The sequence below is a fragment of the Ostrea edulis genome, chromosome 5, assembly GCF_947568905.1.
Source record: "Ostrea edulis chromosome 5, xbOstEdul1.1, whole genome shotgun sequence".
NCBI classification, from domain to species: domain Eukaryota; kingdom Metazoa; phylum Mollusca; class Bivalvia; order Ostreida; family Ostreidae; genus Ostrea; species Ostrea edulis.
In genome coordinates, this window is record NC_079168.1 from 80552940 (window position 1) to 80566656 (window position 13717).

Genomic DNA, 13717 nt, shown 5'->3' on the forward strand with positions numbered 1-13717 from the left:
GTCAGAAGTTAGTGTAACAGGAAGGGAGAAAATGTAACGGACCAGACCGGGATTCGAATCCTGGGCCCCCTGAATCTCTAGTCAGGTGCTCTACCAACTGAGCTAACTAACTGGCCACCGGCGATCGAACCCGGCTGACCGCTACATTAGATTAGAATTAATATTTATTTAACTGGCGATTGTCGTTTCATTTCTGTGGCCACCACATATTTAACTGGTTGTGTCAAGAAATTTCTACTCATACTGAAACGTCACAAGTTGTAGGTACAGTACCACAAAGTTAGACCTATGCTTAGCACTTTTGGCCGCAGCAGTGCTGGGTTCTTTATCATGCCAACGCCTGCCGCGACACGGGACCTCCCTTTTTAAGATCATATCCGAAAGACCCGCGATTCTCACTTCTAAATGCCGAGCATTGGCCTAAGAAATCATTACCTATGTTTACCGTCTTAGGTTTGGCGCTGTCATGGCGCGTTATTTGATTGGTTTGCACTTTCGTCATCCTTCTAAAATATACTTCAGATAAGCATTTCAGCTGAAATAATTTCGATTGATTATCATCTTCAAATAATTAATTGTATAAAGTTATGTATCAAAACTAGCTTTTTACCATGAAATAATCTGCCGCCGCCATTTTGTTCAACAATCGGAATCCTCAGCTGTCTTCGTTTTAATTCGTGTGAAGCCACTCAAGGAGTTCTAAGTAATTGATCTATTAGTGCTTCAACAGTCATTCGTGTTTTGAATTTTACTGACAAAACTTAATAGAAGACTCTGGCGTACGTTTTGTAATTTAAACACTCAATTTGCTCAAAATGAATTGTTTGATTATTACTGTAACAGTTTTTAGCAAATCATTATATAGAAAACTGATATATTTCTTATTATGATCATCACTTGAAATAAGAATAAATAAATAAATGTTTATTCGGTATATACATACATACATACAAACATGCATACATAAATATCAATGATAACCCATGAAAGCTCGAAACCTTATTTCCAATGGGGTCCTCTGATACACGCATGTTTTGCGCTAGGGGGTCATTTATGTGGGAGGAAACCGGAGAACTCGGTGGAACCCACGTGTCCGAGCGGGTGACCGCCATACCCTCTCATATACAACCACTGTCGATCACGGGGATCGAACTCGGGTCGCAGCGGTGAGAAGCTGGAGCGCTACCTCTGCGGTACCCGGACACCCACACTTTGAACACGTCGCTCTGTCCAACGGTCACACTGTTATACCTAAAGGCTGCATTCCTGACCTAGAGAAGATCGGGTTAGCTTGGTGTATTAGTATCAATATGAATTCAGCAGCTATCATGTTATAATTTATTTGTGAGACCGAACTCATAGTGATCCCATTGTACCAGGGCCCTCAACATTCAAACAAGGAAAGAAGGAAACTAAAATCATGTATCTTTCACAATTACAATGTATGTACGCCGATCTCATCTCTTGTTCTTATTTTTGTTTTAACCTGGGAGTACTTCAGGGATCTGCAATAGGACCACCGTCCTTTCTCATCGCAATGTCAATATTTTAGATTTACTGATTGTAATTCTGCTCAAAATGTACCTTATAACAACTTAGGTAATATTGTAGCGAGTGAGAAAGTCAGTAAATTATATTTAGATTATATTTAAAGTTGGTACATTCAACAAAACAAAACAAACTCTGTAGAGCTTTTTAACCTACTAAGCTACATATATATTTACCGAGTCCTGGGGTATTGACAATTGAAAATGTCAATGATTGTTTCATTATATCATTGAATGATTCAAAACATTCAAAAAGGCTACTAGTTATCAAGTCGGCAACCAAAAAAAAAAAAAACCCAACAAAAAACAAAAACAAAACAAAAACCCAACAAAGCAACCAACCGTATCAATTTAGAAATATTGATTGATTTTATATTGTTTATTTATTGTGATATTGACTGTGGTTTGTACTGTGGGTTGTGATATTAATTTACTGTGGTTTGTACTGTGGGTTGTGATATTGACTGTGGTTTGTACTGTGGGTTGTGATATTTACTGTGGTTTGTGCTGTGGGTTCTGATATTTACTGTGGTTTGTACTGTGGGTTGTGATATTTACTGTGGGTTGTGATATTTACTGTGGTTTGTGATATTTACTGTGGTTTGTACTGTGGGTTGTGATATTTACTGTGGGTTGTGATATTTACTGTGGTTTGTACTGTGGTTTGTGATATTTACTGTGGTTTGTACTGTGGTTTGTGATATTTACTGTGGTTTGTACTGTGGGTTGTGATATTTACTGTGGTTTGTGATATTTACTGTGGTTTGTGATATTTACTGTGGTTTGTACTGTGGATTGTGATATTTACTGTGGTCTGTACCGTGGATTCTGATATTTACTGTAGTTTGTACTGTGGGTTCTGATATTTACTGTGGTTTGTACTGTGGGTTGTGATATTTACTGTGGGTTGTGATATTTACTGTGGGTTGTGATATTTACTGTGGTTTGTACTGTGGGTTGTGATATTTACTGTGGTCTGTACCGTGGATTCTGATATTTACTGTGGTTTGTACTGTGGGTTGTGATATTGACTGTGGTTTGTACTGTGGGTTGTGATATTTACTGTGGGTTGTGATATTTACTGTGGGTTGTGATATTTACTGTGGGTTGTGATATTTACTGTGGTTTGTACTGTGGGTTGTGATATTTACTGTGGTCTGTACCGTGGATTCTGATATTTACTGTGATCTGTACTGTGGTTTGTGATATTTACTGTGGTTTGTACTGTGGGTTGTGATATTTACTGTGGGTTGTGATATTTACTGTGGTTTGTGATATTTACTGTGGTTTGTACTGTGGGTTGTGATATTTACTGTGGTTTGTGATATTTACTGTGGTTTGTACTGTGGGTTTTGATATTTACTGTGGTTTGTACTGTGGGTTGTGATATTGACTGTGGTTTGTACTGTGGTTTGTGATATTTACTGTGGGTTGTGATATTTACTGTGGTGTGTACTGTGGGTTGTGATATTTACTGTGGTTTGTACTGTGGGTTGTGATATTTACTGTGGTTTGTACTGTGGGTTGTGATATTTACTGTGGGTTGTGATATTTTCTGTGGGTTGTGATATTTACTGTGGTTTGTGATATTTACTGTGGGTTGGGATACTTACTGTGGTTTGTACTGTGGGTTGTGATATTTACTGTGGTTTCTACTGTGGGTTGTGATATTGACTGTGGTCTGTACTGTGGGTTGTGATATTGACTGTGGTTTGTACTGTGGGTTGTGATATTGACTGTGGTCTGTACTGTGGGTTGTGATATTTACTGTGGTTTGTACTGTGGGTTGTGATATTTACTGTGGTCTGTACTGTGGGTTGTGATATTTACTGTGGTCTGTACTGTGGGTTGTGATATTGACTGTGGTTTGTACTGTGGGTTGTGATATTTACTGTGGTTTGTACGGTGGGTTGTGATATTTACTGTGGTCTGAACTGTGGGTTGTGATATTTACTGTGGTTTGTACTGTGGGTTGTGATATTTACTGTGGGTTCTGAAATGTACTGTGGGTTGGGATATTTACTGTGGTTTGTACTGTGGGTTGTGATATTTACTGTGGTCTGTACCGTGGGTTCTAATATTTACTGTAGTTAGTACTGTGGGTTGTGATATTTACTATGGTTTGTGATATTTACTGTAGTTTGTACTGTGGGTTTTGATATTGACTGTGGTTTGTACTGTGGGTTGTGATATTTACTGTGGTCTGTACCGTGGATTTTGATATTTACTGTGGTCTGTACTGTGGTTTGTGATATTTACTGTGGTTTGTACTGTGGGTTGTGATATTTACTGTGGGTTGTGATATTTACTGTGGGTTGTGATATTTACTGTGGTCTGTACTGTGGGTTGTGATATTTACTGTGGTTTGTACTGTGGGTTGTGATATTTACTGTGGGTTGTGATATTGACTGTGGTTTGTACTGTGGGTTGTGATATTTACTGTGGTCTGTACTGTGGGTTGTGATATTTACTGTGGTCTGTACTGTGGGTTGTGATATTTACTGTGGGTTGTGATATTTACTGTGGGTTGTGATATTGACTGTGGTTTGTGATATTTACTGTGGGTTGGGATACTTACTGTGGTTTGTACTGTGGGTTGTGATATTTACTGTGGTTTGTACTGTGGGTTGTGATATTTACTGTGGTCTGTACTGTGGGTTGTGATATTGACTGTGGTTTGTACTGTGGGTTGTGATATTGACTGTGGTCTGTACTGTGGGTTGTGATATTTACTGTGGTCTGTACTGTGGGTTGTGATATTTACTGTGGTCTGTACTGTGGGTTGTGATATTTACTGTGGTCTGTACTGTGGGTTGTGATATTGACTGTGGTTTGTACGGTGGGTTGTGATATTTACTGTGGTTTGTACGGTGGGTTGTGATATTTACTGTGGTCTGAACTGTGGGTTGTGATATTTACTGTGGTTTGTACTGTGGGTTGTGATATTTACTGTGGGTTCTGAAATGTACTGTGGGTTGGGATATTTACTGTGGTTTGTACTGTGGGTTGTGATATTTACTGTGGTCTGTACCGTGGGTTCTAATATTTACTGTAGTTAGTACTGTGGGTTCTGATATTTACTATGGTTTGTGATATTTACTGTGGTTTGTACTGTGGGTTTTGATATTGACTGTGGTTTGTACTGTGGGTTGTGATATTTACTGTGGTCTGTACCGTGGATTTTGATATTTACTGTGGTCTGTACTGTGGTTTGTGATATTTACTGTGGTTTGTACTGTGGGTTGTGATATTTACTGTGGGTTGTGATATTTACTGTGGGTTGTGATATTTACTGTGGTCTGTACTGTGGGTTGTGATATTTACTGTGGTTTGTACTGTGGGTTGTGATATTTACTGTGGGTTGTGATATTGACTGTGGTTTGTACTGTGGGTTGTGATATTTACTGTGGTCTGTACTGTGGGTTGTGATATTTACTGTGGTCTGTACTGTGGGTTGTGATATTTACTGTGGTTTGTACTGTGGGTTGTGATATTTACTGTGGGTTGTGATATTTACTGTGGGTTGTGATATTGACTGTGGTTTGTACTGTGGGTTGTGATATTTACTGTGGTTTGTACTGTGGGTTGTGATATTTACTGTGGTTTGTACTGTGGGTTCTGATATTTACTGTGGTGTGTACTGTGGGTTGTGATATTTACTGTGGTTTGTACTGTGGTTTGTGATATTTACTGTGGTCTGTACTGTGGGTTGTGATATTTACTGTGGGTTGTGATATTTACTGTGGTTTGTACTGTGGGTTCTGATATTTACTGTGGTGTGTACTGTGGGTTGTGATATTTACTGTGGTTTGTACTGTGGTTTGTGATATTTACTGTGGTCTGTACTGTGGGTTGTGATATTTACTGTGGGTTGTGATATTTACTGTGGTTTGTGATATTTACTGTGGTTTGTACTGTGGGTTGTGATATTTACTGTGGTTTGTACTGTGGGTTATGATATTGACTGTGGTCTGTACTGTGGGTTGTGATATTTACTGTGGTCTGTACTGTGGGTTGTGATATTGACTGTGGTCTGTACTGTGGGTTGTGATATTTACTGTGGTTTGTACTGTGGGTTGTGATATTTACTGTGGGTTGTGATATTTACTGTGGTTTGTACTGTGGGTTGTGATATTTACTGTGGGTTGTGATATTTACTGTGGGTTGTGATATTTACTGTGGGTTGTGATATTTACTGTGGGTTGTGATATTTACTGTGGTTTGTACTGTGGGTTGTGATATTTACTGTGGTTTGTACTGTGGGTTGTGATATTTACTGTGGTTTGTACTGTGGGTTGTGATATTTACTGTGGGTTGTGATATTTACTGTGGGTTCTGATATTTACTGTGGTCTGTACTGTGGGTTGTGATATTTTCTGTGGTTTGTACTGTGGGTTGTGATATTGACTGTGGTTTGTACTGTGGGTTGTGATATTTACTGTGCGTTGTGATATTTACTGTGGTTTGTACTGTGGGTTGTGATATTTACTGTGGGTTGTGATATTTACTGTTGTTTGTACTGTGGGTTGTGATATTTACTGTGGTTTGTACTGTGGGTTGTGATATTGACTGTGGTTTGTACTGTGGGTTGTAATATTTACTGTGGGTTGTGATATTTACTGTGGGTTGTACTCTGGGTTGTGATATTTACTGTGGGTTGTGATATTTACTGTGGTTTGTACTGTGGGTTGTGATATTTACTGTGGTTTGTACTGTGGGTTGTGATATTGACTGTGGTTTGTACTGTGGGTTGTGATATTTACTGTGGGTTGTGATATTTACTGTGGTTTGTACTGTGGGTTGTGATATTTACTGTGGGTTGTGATATTTACTGTGGTTTGTACTGTGGGTTGTGATATTTACTGTGGGTTGTGATATTTACTGTGGTTTGTACCGTGGGTTGTGATATTTACTGTGGTTTGTACTGTGGGTTGTGATATTAACTGTGGTTTGTACTGTGGGTTGTGATATTTACTGTGGGTTGTGATATTTACTGTGGTCTGTACTGTGGGTTGTGATATTTACTGTGGTCTGTACTGTGGGTTGTGATATTGACTGTGGTTTGTACTGTGGGTTGTGATATTTACTGTGGTCTGTACTGTGGGTTGTGATATTGACTGTGGTTTGTACTGTGGGTTGTGATATTTACTGTGGTTTGTACGGTGGGTTGTGATATTTACTGTGGTCTGAACTGTGGTTTGTGATATTTACTGTGGTTTGTACTGTGGGTTGTGATATTTTCTGTGGGTTGTGATATTTACTGTGGGTTGTGATATTTACTGTGGGTTGTTATATTTACTGTGGGTTGTGATATTTACTGTGGTTTGTACTGTGGGTTGTGATATTTACTGTGGTCTGTACCGTGGATTCTGATATTTACTGTGGTCTGTACTGTGGTTTGTGATATTTACTGTGATTTGTACTGTGGGTTGTGATATTTTCTGTGGGTTGTGATATTTACTGTGGTTTGTACTGTGGGTTGTGATATTTACTGTGGTTTGTACTGTGGGTTGTGATATTTACTGTGGGTTGTACTGTGGGTTGTGATATTTACTGTGGGTTGTGATATTTACTGTGGTTTGTACTGTGGGTTGTGATATTTACTGTGGTTTGTACTGTGGGTTGTGATATTTACTGTGGTTTGTACTGTGGGTTGTGATATTTACTGTGGGTTGTGATATTTACTGTGGGTTCTGATATTTACTGTGGTCTGTACTGTGGGTTGTGATATTTTCTGTGGTTTGTACTGTGGGTTGTGATATTGACTGTGGTTTGTACTGTGGGTTGTGATATTTACTGTGGGTTGTGATATTTACTGTTGTTTGTACTGTGAGTTGTGATATTTACTGTGGTTTGTACTGTGGGTTGTGATATTTACTGTGGTTTGTACTGTGGGTTGTGATATTGACTGTGGTTTGTACTGTGGGTTGTGATATTGACTGTGGTCTGTACTGTGGATTTTGATATTTACTGTGGTCTGTACTGTGGTTTGTGATATTTACTGTGGTTTGTACTGTGGGTTGTGATATTTACTGTGGGTTGTGATATTTACTGTGGGTTGTGATATTTACTGTGGTCTGTACTGTGGGTTGTGATATTTACTGTGGTTTGTACTGTGGGTTGTGATATTTACTGTGGGTTGTGATATTGACTGTGGTTTGTACTGTGGGTTGTGATATTTACTGTGGTCTGTACTGTGGGTTGTGATATTTACTGTGGTCTGTACTGTGGGTTGTGATATTTACTGTGGTTTGTACTGTGGGTTGTGATATTTACTGTGGGTTGTGATATTTACTGTGGGTTGTGATATTGACTGTGGTTTGTACTGTGGGTTGTGATATTTACTGTGGTTTGTACTGTGGGTTGTGATATTTACTGTGGTTTGTACTGTGGGTTCTGATATTTACTGTGGTGTGTACTGTGGGTTGTGATATTTACTGTGGTTTGTACTGTGGTTTGTGATATTTACTGTGGTCTGTACTGTGGGTTGTGATATTTACTGTGGGTTGTGATATTTACTGTGGTTTGTACTGTGGGTTCTGATATTTACTGTGGTGTGTACTGTGGGTTGTGATATTTACTGTGGTTTGTACTGTGGTTTGTGATATTTACTGTGGTCTGTACTGTGGGTTGTGATATTTACTGTGGGTTGTGATATTTACTGTGGTTTGTGATATTTACTGTGGTTTGTACTGTGGGTTGTGATATTTACTGTGGTTTGTACTGTGGGTTATGATATTGACTGTGGTCTGTACTGTGGGTTGTGATATTTACTGTGGTCTGTACTGTGGGTTGTGATATTGACTGTGGTCTGTACTGTGGGTTGTGATATTTACTGTGGTTTGTACTGTGGGTTGTGATATTTACTGTGGGTTGTGATATTTACTGTGGTTTGTACTGTGGGTTGTGATATTTACTGTGGGTTGTGATATTTACTGTGGGTTGTGATATTTACTGTGGGTTGTGATATTTACTGTGGGTTGTGATATTTACTGTGGTTTGTACTGTGGGTTGTGATATTTACTGTGGTTTGTACTGTGGGTTGTGATATTTACTGTGGTTTGTACTGTGGGTTGTGATATTTACTGTGGGTTGTGATATTTACTGTGGGTTCTGATATTTACTGTGGTCTGTACTGTGGGTTGTGATATTTTCTGTGGTTTGTACTGTGGGTTGTGATATTGACTGTGGTTTGTACTGTGGGTTGTGATATTTACTGTGCGTTGTGATATTTACTGTGGTTTGTACTGTGGGTTGTGATATTTACTGTGGGTTGTGATATTTACTGTTGTTTGTACTGTGGGTTGTGATATTTACTGTGGTTTGTACTGTGGGTTGTGATATTGACTGTGGTTTGTACTGTGGGTTGTAATATTTACTGTGGGTTGTGATATTTACTGTGGGTTGTACTCTGGGTTGTGATATTTACTGTGGGTTGTGATATTTACTGTGGTTTGTACTGTGGGTTGTGATATTTACTGTGGTTTGTACTGTGGGTTGTGATATTGACTGTGGTTTGTACTGTGGGTTGTGATATTTACTGTGGGTTGTGATATTTACTGTGGTTTGTACTGTGGGTTGTGATATTTACTGTGGGTTGTGATATTTACTGTGGTTTGTACTGTGGGTTGTGATATTTACTGTGGGTTGTGATATTTACTGTGGTTTGTACCGTGGGTTGTGATATTTACTGTGGTTTGTACTGTGGGTTGTGATATTAACTGTGGTTTGTACTGTGGGTTGTGATATTTACTGTGGGTTGTGATATTTACTGTGGTCTGTACTGTGGGTTGTGATATTTACTGTGGTCTGTACTGTGGGTTGTGATATTGACTGTGGTTTGTACTGTGGGTTGTGATATTTACTGTGGTCTGTACTGTGGGTTGTGATATTGACTGTGGTTTGTACTGTGGGTTGTGATATTTACTGTGGTTTGTACGGTGGGTTGTGATATTTACTGTGGTCTGAACTGTGGTTTGTGATATTTACTGTGGTTTGTACTGTGGGTTGTGATATTTTCTGTGGGTTGTGATATTTACTGTGGGTTGTGATATTTACTGTGGGTTGTTATATTTACTGTGGGTTGTGATATTTACTGTGGTTTGTACTGTGGGTTGTGATATTTACTGTGGTCTGTACCGTGGATTCTGATATTTACTGTGGTCTGTACTGTGGTTTGTGATATTTACTGTGATTTGTACTGTGGGTTGTGATATTTTCTGTGGGTTGTGATATTTACTGTGGTTTGTACTGTGGGTTGTGATATTTACTGTGGTTTGTACTGTGGGTTGTGATATTTACTGTGGGTTGTACTGTGGGTTGTGATATTTACTGTGGGTTGTGATATTTACTGTGGTTTGTACTGTGGGTTGTGATATTTACTGTGGTTTGTACTGTGGGTTGTGATATTTACTGTGGTTTGTACTGTGGGTTGTGATATTTACTGTGGGTTGTGATATTTACTGTGGGTTCTGATATTTACTGTGGTCTGTACTGTGGGTTGTGATATTTTCTGTGGTTTGTACTGTGGGTTGTGATATTGACTGTGGTTTGTACTGTGGGTTGTGATATTTACTGTGGGTTGTGATATTTACTGTTGTTTGTACTGTGAGTTGTGATATTTACTGTGGTTTGTACTGTGGGTTGTGATATTTACTGTGGTTTGTACTGTGGGTTGTGATATTGACTGTGGTTTGTACTGTGGGTTGTGATATTGACTGTGGTCTGTACTGTGGGTTGTGATATTTACTGTGGGTTGTGATATTTACTGTGGGTTGTGATATTTACTTTGGTTTGTGATATTTACTGTGGTTTGTACTGTGGGTTGTGATATTTACTGTGGTTTGTACTGTGGGTTGTGATATTTACTGTGGTTTGTACTGTGGGTTGTGATATTTACTGTGGTTTGTACTGTGGGTTGTGATATTTACTGTGGTTTGTACTGTGGGTTGTGATATTGACTGTGGTTTGTACTGTGGGTTGTGATATTTACTGTGGGTTGTGATATTTACTGTGGTTTGTACTGTGGGTTGTGATATTTACTGTGGGTTGTGATATTTACTGTGGGTTGGGATACTTACTGTGGTTTGTACTGTGGGTTGTGATATTTACTGTGGTTTCTACTGTGGGTTGTGATATTGACTGTGGTCTGTACTGTGGGTTGTGATATTGACTGTGGTTTGTACTGTGGGTTGTGATATTGACTGTGGTCTGTACTGTGGGTTGTGATATTTACTGTGGTTTGTACTGTGGGTTGTGATATTTACTGTGGTCTGTACTGTGGGTTGTGATATTTACTGTGGTCTGTACTGTGGGTTGTGATATTGACTGTGGTTTGTACTGTGGGTTGTGATATTTACTGTGGTTTGTACGGTGGGTTGTGATATTTACTGTGGTCTGAACTGTGGGTTGTGATATTTACTGTGGTTTGTACTGTGGGTTGTGATATTTACTGTGGGTTCTGAAATGTACTGTGGGTTGGGATATTTACTGTGGTTTGTACTGTGGGTTGTGATATTTACTGTGGTCTGTACCGTGGGTTCTAATATTTACTGTAGTTAGTACTGTGGGTTGTGATATTTACTATGGTTTGTGATATTTACTGTAGTTTGTACTGTGGGTTTTGATATTGACTGTGGTTTGTACTGTGGGTTGTGATATTTACTGTGGTCTGTACTGTGGGTTGTGATATTTACTGTGGTCTGTACTGTGGGTTGTGATATTTACTGTGGTTTGTACTGTGGGTTGTGATATTTACTGTGGGTTGTGATATTTACTGTGGGTTGTGATATTGACTGTGGTTTGTACTGTGGGTTGTGATATTTACTGTGGTTTGTACTGTGGGTTGTGATATTTACTGTGGTTTGTACTGTGGGTTCTGATATTTACTGTGGTGTGTACTGTGGGTTGTGATATTTACTGTGGTTTGTACTGTGGTTTGTGATATTTACTGTGGTCTGTACTGTGGGTTGTGATATTTACTGTGGGTTGTGATATTTACTGTGGTTTGTACTGTGGGTTCTGATATTTACTGTGGTGTGTACTGTGGGTTGTGATATTTACTGTGGTTTGTACTGTGGTTTGTGATATTTACTGTGGTCTGTACTGTGGGTTGTGATATTTACTGTGGGTTGTGATATTTACTGTGGTTTGTGATATTTACTGTGGTTTGTACTGTGGGTTGTGATATTTACTGTGGTTTGTACTGTGGGTTATGATATTGACTGTGGTCTGTACTGTGGGTTGTGATATTTACTGTGGTCTGTACTGTGGGTTGTGATATTTACTGTGGTCTGTACTGTGGGTTGTGATATTTACTGTGGTTTGTACAGTGGGTTGTGATATTTACTGTGGGTTGTGATATTTACTGTGGTTTGTACTGTGGGTTGTGATATTTACTGTGGGTTGTGATATTTACTGTGGGTTGTGATATTTACTGTGGGTTGTGATATTTACTGTGGGTTGTGATATTTACTGTGGTTTGTACTGTGGGTTGTGATATTGACTGTGGTTTGTACTGTGGGTTGTAATATTTACTGTGGGTTGTGATATTTACTGTGGGTTGTACTCTGGGTTGTGATATTTACTGTGGGTTGTGATATTTACTGTGGTTTGTACTGTGGGTTGTGATATTTACTGTGGTTTGTACTGTGGGTTGTGATATTGACTGTGGTTTGTACTGTGGGTTGTGATATTTACTGTGGGTTGTGATATTTACTGTGGTTTGTACTGTGGGTTGTGATATTTACTGTGGGTTGTGATATTTACTGTGGTTTGTACTGTGGGTTGTGATATTTACTGTGGGTTGTGATATTTACTGTGGTTTGTACCGTGGGTTGTGATATTTACTGTGGTTTGTACTGTGGGTTGTGATATTAACTGTGGTTTGTACTGTGGGTTGTGATATTTACTGTGGGTTGTGATATTTACTGTGGTCTGTACTGTGGGTTGTGATATTTACTGTGGTCTGTACTGTGGGTTGTGATATTGACTGTGGTTTGTACTGTGGGTTGTGATATTTACTGTGGTCTGTACTGTGGGTTGTGATATTGACTGTGGTTTGTACTGTGGGTTGTGATATTTACTGTGGTTTGTACGGTGGGTTGTGATATTTACTGTGGTCTGAACTGTGGTTTGTGATATTTACTGTGGTTTGTACTGTGGGTTGTGATATTTTCTGTGGGTTGTGATATTTACTGTGGGTTGTGATATTTACTGTGGGTTGTTATATTTACTGTGGGTTGTGATATTTACTGTGGTTTGTACTGTGGGTTGTGATATTTACTGTGGTCTGTACCGTGGATTCTGATATTTACTGTGGTCTGTACTGTGGTTTGTGATATTTACTGTGATTTGTACTGTGGGTTGTGATATTTTCTGTGGGTTGTGATATTTACTGTGGTTTGTACTGTGGGTTGTGATATTTACTGTGGTTTGTACTGTGGGTTGTGATATTTACTGTGGGTTGTACTGTGGGTTGTGATATTTACTGTGGGTTGTGATATTTACTGTGGTTTGTACTGTGGGTTGTGATATTTACTGTGGTTTGTACTGTGGGTTGTGATATTTACTGTGGTTTGTACTGTGGGTTGTGATATTTACTGTGGGTTGTGATATTTACTGTGGGTTCTGATATTTACTGTGGTCTGTACTGTGGGTTGTGATATTTTCTGTGGTTTGTACTGTGGGTTGTGATATTGACTGTGGTTTGTACTGTGGGTTGTGATATTTACTGTGGGTTGTGATATTTACTGTTGTTTGTACTGTGAGTTGTGATATTTACTGTGGTTTGTACTGTGGGTTGTGATATTTACTGTGGTTTGTACTGTGGGTTGTGATATTGACTGTGGTTTGTACTGTGGGTTGTGATATTGACTGTGGTCTGTACTGTGGATTTTGATATTTACTGTGGTCTGTACTGTGGTTTGTGATATTTACTGTGGTTTGTACTGTGGGTTGTGATATTTACTGTGGGTTGTGATATTTACTGTGGGTTGTGATATTTACTGTGGTCTGTACTGTGGGTTGTGATATTTACTGTGGTTTGTACTGTGGGTTGTGATATTTACTGTGGGTTGTGATATTGACTGTGGTTTGTACTGTGGGTTGTGATATTTACTGTGGTCTGTACTGTGGGTTGTGATATTTACTGTGGTCTGTACTGTGGGTTG